The sequence below is a fragment of the Nannospalax galili genome, unplaced genomic scaffold (genome assembly GCF_000622305.1).
Source record: "Nannospalax galili isolate Female #2095 unplaced genomic scaffold, S.galili_v1.0 scaffold447, whole genome shotgun sequence".
NCBI lineage: Eukaryota > Metazoa > Chordata > Mammalia > Rodentia > Spalacidae > Nannospalax > Nannospalax galili.
The window spans coordinates 1-6,477 of NW_008355650.1; the positions used below are offsets into that span (position 1 = coordinate 1).

A 6,477-nucleotide genomic window follows, 5' to 3' on the forward strand; every position below is an offset into this window, starting at 1 on the left:
TAATGCTGTTGTAATGAAACGCTTCTTCTAATTAAAAAAAAATATTTTATTAAAAAAATATTCTCCCCAAATTAGGACTGGAAAGAATATATTTCAACACAATAAAGGGCTTGTATGACAAAGCCACAGCCGACATCATCATAAAGCAGGAAAAGCTCACGGCACTTCCTCTAAGGTCTGAGACGAGACAACAATGCCTGCTTTTTTTTCTACTCATGTTTTGTACAGTGCTGGTAGATCTAGCCTGAGCAACCAGGCAGGAGAAACACGAAATGAATCCAAGGAGGGAAGGAAGATGTCAACCATCCTTGATGCAAAGGGCACAATCCCAAGGATTCCCCGAGAGAAACTGTTAGAACCAATAAGCAAATTCAATAAAGTTTTAAGATACAAGCTTAAGACAAAAATCATCTGTGTTTCCACACAGCAATGACAAACTGCAGGAAAAAAAGTCAGGAAGTCTCTCTCAATTATAACAGCTACAAATATATTCCTATGAATAAGCTGAACTTCTAAGAGGGAGGGGCTTATTCCTGTTCAGAATTGTGGCGTTTTCAATCCATGATAAGTGGGCCTGCAACTTTTGGGCCTGTGGGGAGCAGTATGTCACGCAGGGAGCATGTGGTGGAGCAAACTGCTTACCTTATGCAGCCAGGAAGAAAAAGAGGAAGAGGAGGGACCCAGGCCTTGACACCTCCTTCATGGATATGCCCTCGATGATCTAACCTCCTTCCATTAGGTCCCATCTCTTTAAGGTGCCACCAGCCCCCAGTACCACAGGGGGTCAATCAAGCTTCCAGCAGAAGTGAAAAATCTCCATAATGGAGAATTATAGAACATGACTAAAGAAATTGTTGTGGACATAAGAAAAAAGACATCTCATGGGGTGAAAGACTCAATGTGGTTAAAATATCCACATTACCCCTAAATCATCTACAGATTCAATGCAATCCCCATTAAAAACCAATGACATTCTTAAGCGCACACCTTTAATCCCAGCACTCAGAAGGCAGAGGCAGGCAGATCTCTGTGAGTTCAAGGCCAGACTGGTTTATATAGAGAGTTCCAGGCCAGCTGGGGCTACAGGGAGACCCTGCCTCAAAAAGACCAATCAACCAACAAACAAACAATGACATTCTTTGCAGCAGTAGAAAAGGTGTTGATGTGGAGCCACAAAGTCCACAAATAACCAAATCAATCCCAAGTAAAAAGAATAAAGCCAGAGACGCCAAAATATTAGGCTTCAAGCATATTGCAAAGCTATAGTACCTAAAACAGACTGTCACTGGCATAAAGACAAATATGTAGACCAACAAAATAGACTACAGAATCCAGAAATAAATCCACATATTTACAGCCAACTGGTTTTTGACAAAGACACCAAGAACACACATAGGGAAAATGAGAGTTCCTTAAAAAATTGTGTTGGGAATACTAGACACCCAGAAGAATGAAACTAGACCTTTATCTCTCACCATCTTCCAAAATAAACTAAAAATAAAAGATTTAAATATATGACCCAAAACTGTAAAACTACTAGAAGAAAGTACCTCAGAACATTGGTATAGGAAAAAAAATTGTTTTGATAACATCTGAAAAGCATAGGAAACAAAAGAAAAACTAACCAAACAGGATCATGTGGACATAACAGTTTCTACACAGCAAAGAAACAACATGGGTGAAGAGACGGCCTGCAGAGGGGAACAAAACAGCTACAAACTATTCATCTGACAAGGGACTAATATCCAGAACATATAAAGAATCCAGATAATAGAATAGCAAGCGGGGGACTGGAGATATGGCTCAGCGGTTAAGAGTGCATACTGCTCTTGTAGAAGACCGAGTTCTATTCCCAGCACCTTCTTTGGGCAACTGACAATCACCTTACCTCCAGGGGATCCAATGCCATCTTCTGGCCTCCATGGGCACCTGCACACCCGGGGTGCACATACACATATTCAGGCACACATACACTAGGAAAATGATTGTGCTGGATAGCTTTAGTGTCAACTTGACACACCTGGGTTGAAGACGACTCAGTTGGGGAATTGCCTCTATTGGACTGGCCTGTGGCCATGTCTGAAGGGCATCTTCTTGATGAGTGATGTGGGAGGGCTCAGCCCACTGTGGGTGGTGCCACCCCTGGGCAGGTGGGCCTGTGTGACATAAGAAAGCAGGCGGGGCAGGGGCCGGGGGAGAAAGCCAGTAAGCAGCGTTCCTCCATGGCCTGTGCTCCAGCTCCTGCCTCCAGGTTCCTGCCCTGAGTTCCTACCTTGGGCTCCCTGATGAACTGCGACCTGGGGGTTGTAAGCTGAATAAACCCTTTCCTCCCCAGGTTGGTAGTGGTCAGAGTGTTTTGTCACAGCAATGGAGAAACAAACTAGGACAATGATCTTAACAGATGTTTCTCAAAGGGTAATATAAAAATGACCAAATACAGATTTAAAAATACTCAACACCTGTGATGGTTAATATTGCTTGTCAATGTGACAAGGTCTAGAACCATCTAGGAGATGAACCTCTGTGTATGTCTGGGGAGATTCTCTAGATTTGGTTAACTGAGGTGGGAAGACCTACCTTAGCTGTAGATGGCACCATTCCATGGGTTAGGGTCCTGGCCAGAATACAAAGGTGAGCTGAGCACTAGAATTTTTAAAGACGTTTTTTTATTTATTATTGAAATTTTTGTGTATTTCATACAGAAAATCTCAAACAATCTTAATCATCTTTATACCCCCATCCCCACTGGCACCCTCCCATAGCCCCCCACTGGAGCCCATATACTCTGTCATCCCTGATAACCCACTGGGTTGTCAGTGTCCCCAACTCTTCCCCGGTGTAAGTTCATCCACTGAGTCTAGTCAGCCTATCTAGGGTCCCTTGTTTTAGGAAGACCAGCTCTTCTTCATCTAGCAGCAATCACTTGCCAGCATTCCTTCATATAATATTGAGATCTGCTGTTCATTTTCCCCGTTCTATGCTGGGCTATTGTCTGCCTGAGTTTGCATGGGATTTGTGTATGCTGACACCATTGCCATAGAATCACATGAGCAGGGTCTCAGGAGCCGGTAGGACTGTTTCCATATGGTCCTGCACCTCCTCCCTGGCTCTTACAATCTTTCCTCTCCCTCTTCCTCATGGTCCCTGGGCCTTGGGTGGGTGAAGTTCAGTAAAGGGGTCCTGTCCAAGGACCGTCATTCAGCAGACTCTTGATGTCTACACTTTGGCCATTTGTGACCTTTTGTTCCTGGCCCTCTGCTGCATGAGGAGCTTCATTACTGAGAAGTGGGAGATTCATAGTGTGCTCTTCTTTATCCCCGTCCTAGGTTCCACGAGCCTTAGGTGTGGAGGTTGCATTGTAGATGTGTCACTTAAGCCTGGGCAGTTTATAGACAATGTCCCTGTGTGACCAGTTGTGGTACTTGGTAATAGTCTCTGGCTGGTGCAAAATGAGCTTCTTTGATGAGTAGTGACTGGGATATTTGTCTGTAAATATAAGGATGCATATTTTGCACATAGTAAGAAATCACATTAGTCTAGCGATGTGACAGTCTTGTGGATTTCTCTAAGATCTATGGTCACTCCAGCCATGTGTATTAGGTTTTGTTTACATAACCACACTTGAGTTTCCTCCCTTTCAGTGGGTGTTTGGTCAAATTAGGTATTGATTGCCCCCAAGACAAAAGTGCCAGTACTGCACCAATGACGTATGCTGTGCTGGCCAGTGATGTGGTTTTTGGGTCCTGAAGCTGGTGTTGAATCATCCATTGACATTTTCCCTTGGCACCTTCACAGCGCTCTCCAAAGCTATGAGAGCCACCTTCAGGGGAAGTGGACGCAGGTCAGTTCCAGCTCTAGCACTCCAAATCCTGTGTCCAAATATGTTCTATCTTTGGCAGTTGGGAGAAAAAAAGGCTGTGATTGAAGGAAAAAAGAACTAGCAAGTGCTGGTAAGGATGCAGAGAAAGAAGGTTCTTACATACCCTTGTAGGAATGTAATTAGCATAGTTATTGAGCAAAATATCAAAATTCCTTTAAAAAAAAACCTTATTTGGCTGGGCGTGGTGGCGCATGCCTTTAATCCCAGCACTCAGGAGGCAGAGGCAGGTGGATCTCTGTGAGTTCATGGCCAGCCTGGTCTTGTGACATGTGAATGGGTAAAGAAAACAGGTATATTGACACAGTAGAATTTAAGAAGGATGAAATCCTGTCTTTCGCAGCAGGAATGCACCTGGAGGACAACACGTTAAGTGAAATAAGCCAAGTGCGTAAAGACAAATGCCGCATGTTCTGAACTGGAAACATAGATGCTGTGGAAGGACAGAGTTGGTGCTGACCACCAGAGTCTGGGGAGGGATAGCAGGCACAGAGAAAGGTGCGATTGGTTATAAAACTACAGTGAACCAGGAGGAACAGGCTGTAGAGCCTTATAGCACAGTAGGGTGACGATCACTAATCATAGTTAACTTCGTTTCCAAATGGCTAGATCAGATTTTGAATGTTCCCAATGCAAAGAAATGCTGAAAGGTGATGTCCATGCTCACCACCCCCATTTGTCCATTCCCTGCCATCAATTCCTACTGTACACATGTACCAAAGTGTCAACACTCTACCCTATAAATATCTATATTATAAAAATAGAAAGGGGGGGGGCTGGAGTGATAGCTCAGTAGTTAAGAGCACTGGCTGTTCTTGCAGAGGATCCAGGTCTGATGCCCAGAACCCACATAGCGGCTAACAACCATCTGTAACTCCAGTTCCAGAGGATCTGACGCCCTCTTCTGACCTCCATGGGCATTGCACAACACGGGTGCACTTACATACATGCAGGCAATACACTCATACATAAAATAAAAATAATAAAACATTTAAAAAATAAAAAGGGGAGTTAATTTTTTAATTTATGTATATTTGTGTGTGTATTTGTGTTGTACATGTGTACATGTATGGTCAGGGGCTAGGGCCTGTGCACTTGTATACAGAAACCAGACCTTCTTCTTCTGACCTCTGCAGGCATTGCATGACATGGGTGCACTAACACATGTAGGCACATTCATACACATTTAAAAAATTATTTTAAAAAAATAAGAATTATTTGCCCATTTGCAGATTCTCCTCTTGGGAGGACTGATTCTCTAGAACAGCCCTCCCACCTCCCCGGAGGCCCAGCTGTGGTCCTCGGGCCACACGAGGTCCTGGGTGTCCAGGCCTTGATGTTGGACCTCCCATTACGGGTCTCTGTCATTTTCCTGTTGCTCTTCTCAGCCCCAGTGCGCCTTCACGTCACCCTACGGAAAATGTAAAACACCTAATTTAACTTCTGGAGATAAAAATCACAGTCTGGGAAGTTTAAAAAAGAGAGAAAGCTTTAAGGACCACCCTCTGCACCGGCCCCAGGCACCCCGAGGCCCTCGGCAAAGGCTTGGTTGGCGCTTCGTGAGCTGTAATTGGTGGACTAGAAGTCCTCCGGGTGCTTCCAGAAGGGGCCGAATCAGTACTGTCTTGGGGAAGGCAGAGAAGGTGCAGGTGCTCCCCGCGGCCCAATTTCTCCAACAGCCGCAGCTCTGACCACAGTGCCAGGACCAGTTCATGTGCGTCTGCCCAGGTCTTTTTCTTCTCGCTGGGCTGCGAAAATCCGGCTGAAGCGACTGAGTCCGCGATGGAAAGAGAAAAGGAACAGTTCTGTAAACTTTTTATTGGTGGCTTGGGCTCTGAAACCACAGAGAAAGTTTGAGAAACTACTACCAGCAATGGGGAAAGCTCACGACTGTGTGGTTGTGAGGGATCCTGCAAGCAAAAGATCAAGAGGATTCGGTTGTGTGACCTTCTCATCAATGGCTGAGGTGGATACCTGATTCAATTGATGGGAGAGTAGTTGAGCCAAAACGTGCTGTAGCAAGAGAGAAGCCTGGAAAACCCAGAGCCCATGTGAAGAAGCTGTTGGTGGAATTAAAGAAGATACTGAAGAACAGCACCTTAGAGATTTTAGAGATTACTTTGAAGAATATGCAAACACTGATACCATTGAAATAATTACCAATAGGCAGTTTGGAAAGAAAAGAGGCGTTGGCTACGTTACTTTTTTTTTTTTTTTTTTTTTTTTTTTTGTCTTTTTGAGACAGGGTCTCCCCGTAGCCCCAGCTGTTCTGGAACTCGCTATGTAGACCAGGCTGGCCTTGAACTCACAGAGATCCGCCTGCCTCTGCCTCCCAAGTGCTGGGAATAAAGACGTGCGCCACTACACCAGGTGGCTTTGTTACTTTTGATGACCATGATCCTGTGGATAAAATTGTATTGCAGAAATACCACACCATCAAGGGTCTTAATGCAGAAGTAAGAAGGGTCTTGTCTAGACAAGATATGCAGGAAATCCAAAGGTCTAGGGGTGGAAGAGGAGGAACTTTGGTTTGGGGGGGAGTTCTCCTGGTGCCAGTGGAAGTTTTGGACCAGGACCGGGAAGCAACTTTGGCGGGGGCG

General features: G+C 44.9%; 1 pseudogene; it reads left to right on the plus strand.

Moving 5' to 3' along the window:
- The first annotated feature begins 5,659 nt into the window (after window positions 1-5,659).
- The window catches only part of LOC108491764, a 1,199-nt pseudogene continuing 381 nt past the window's right edge, over window positions 5,660-6,477 (plus strand).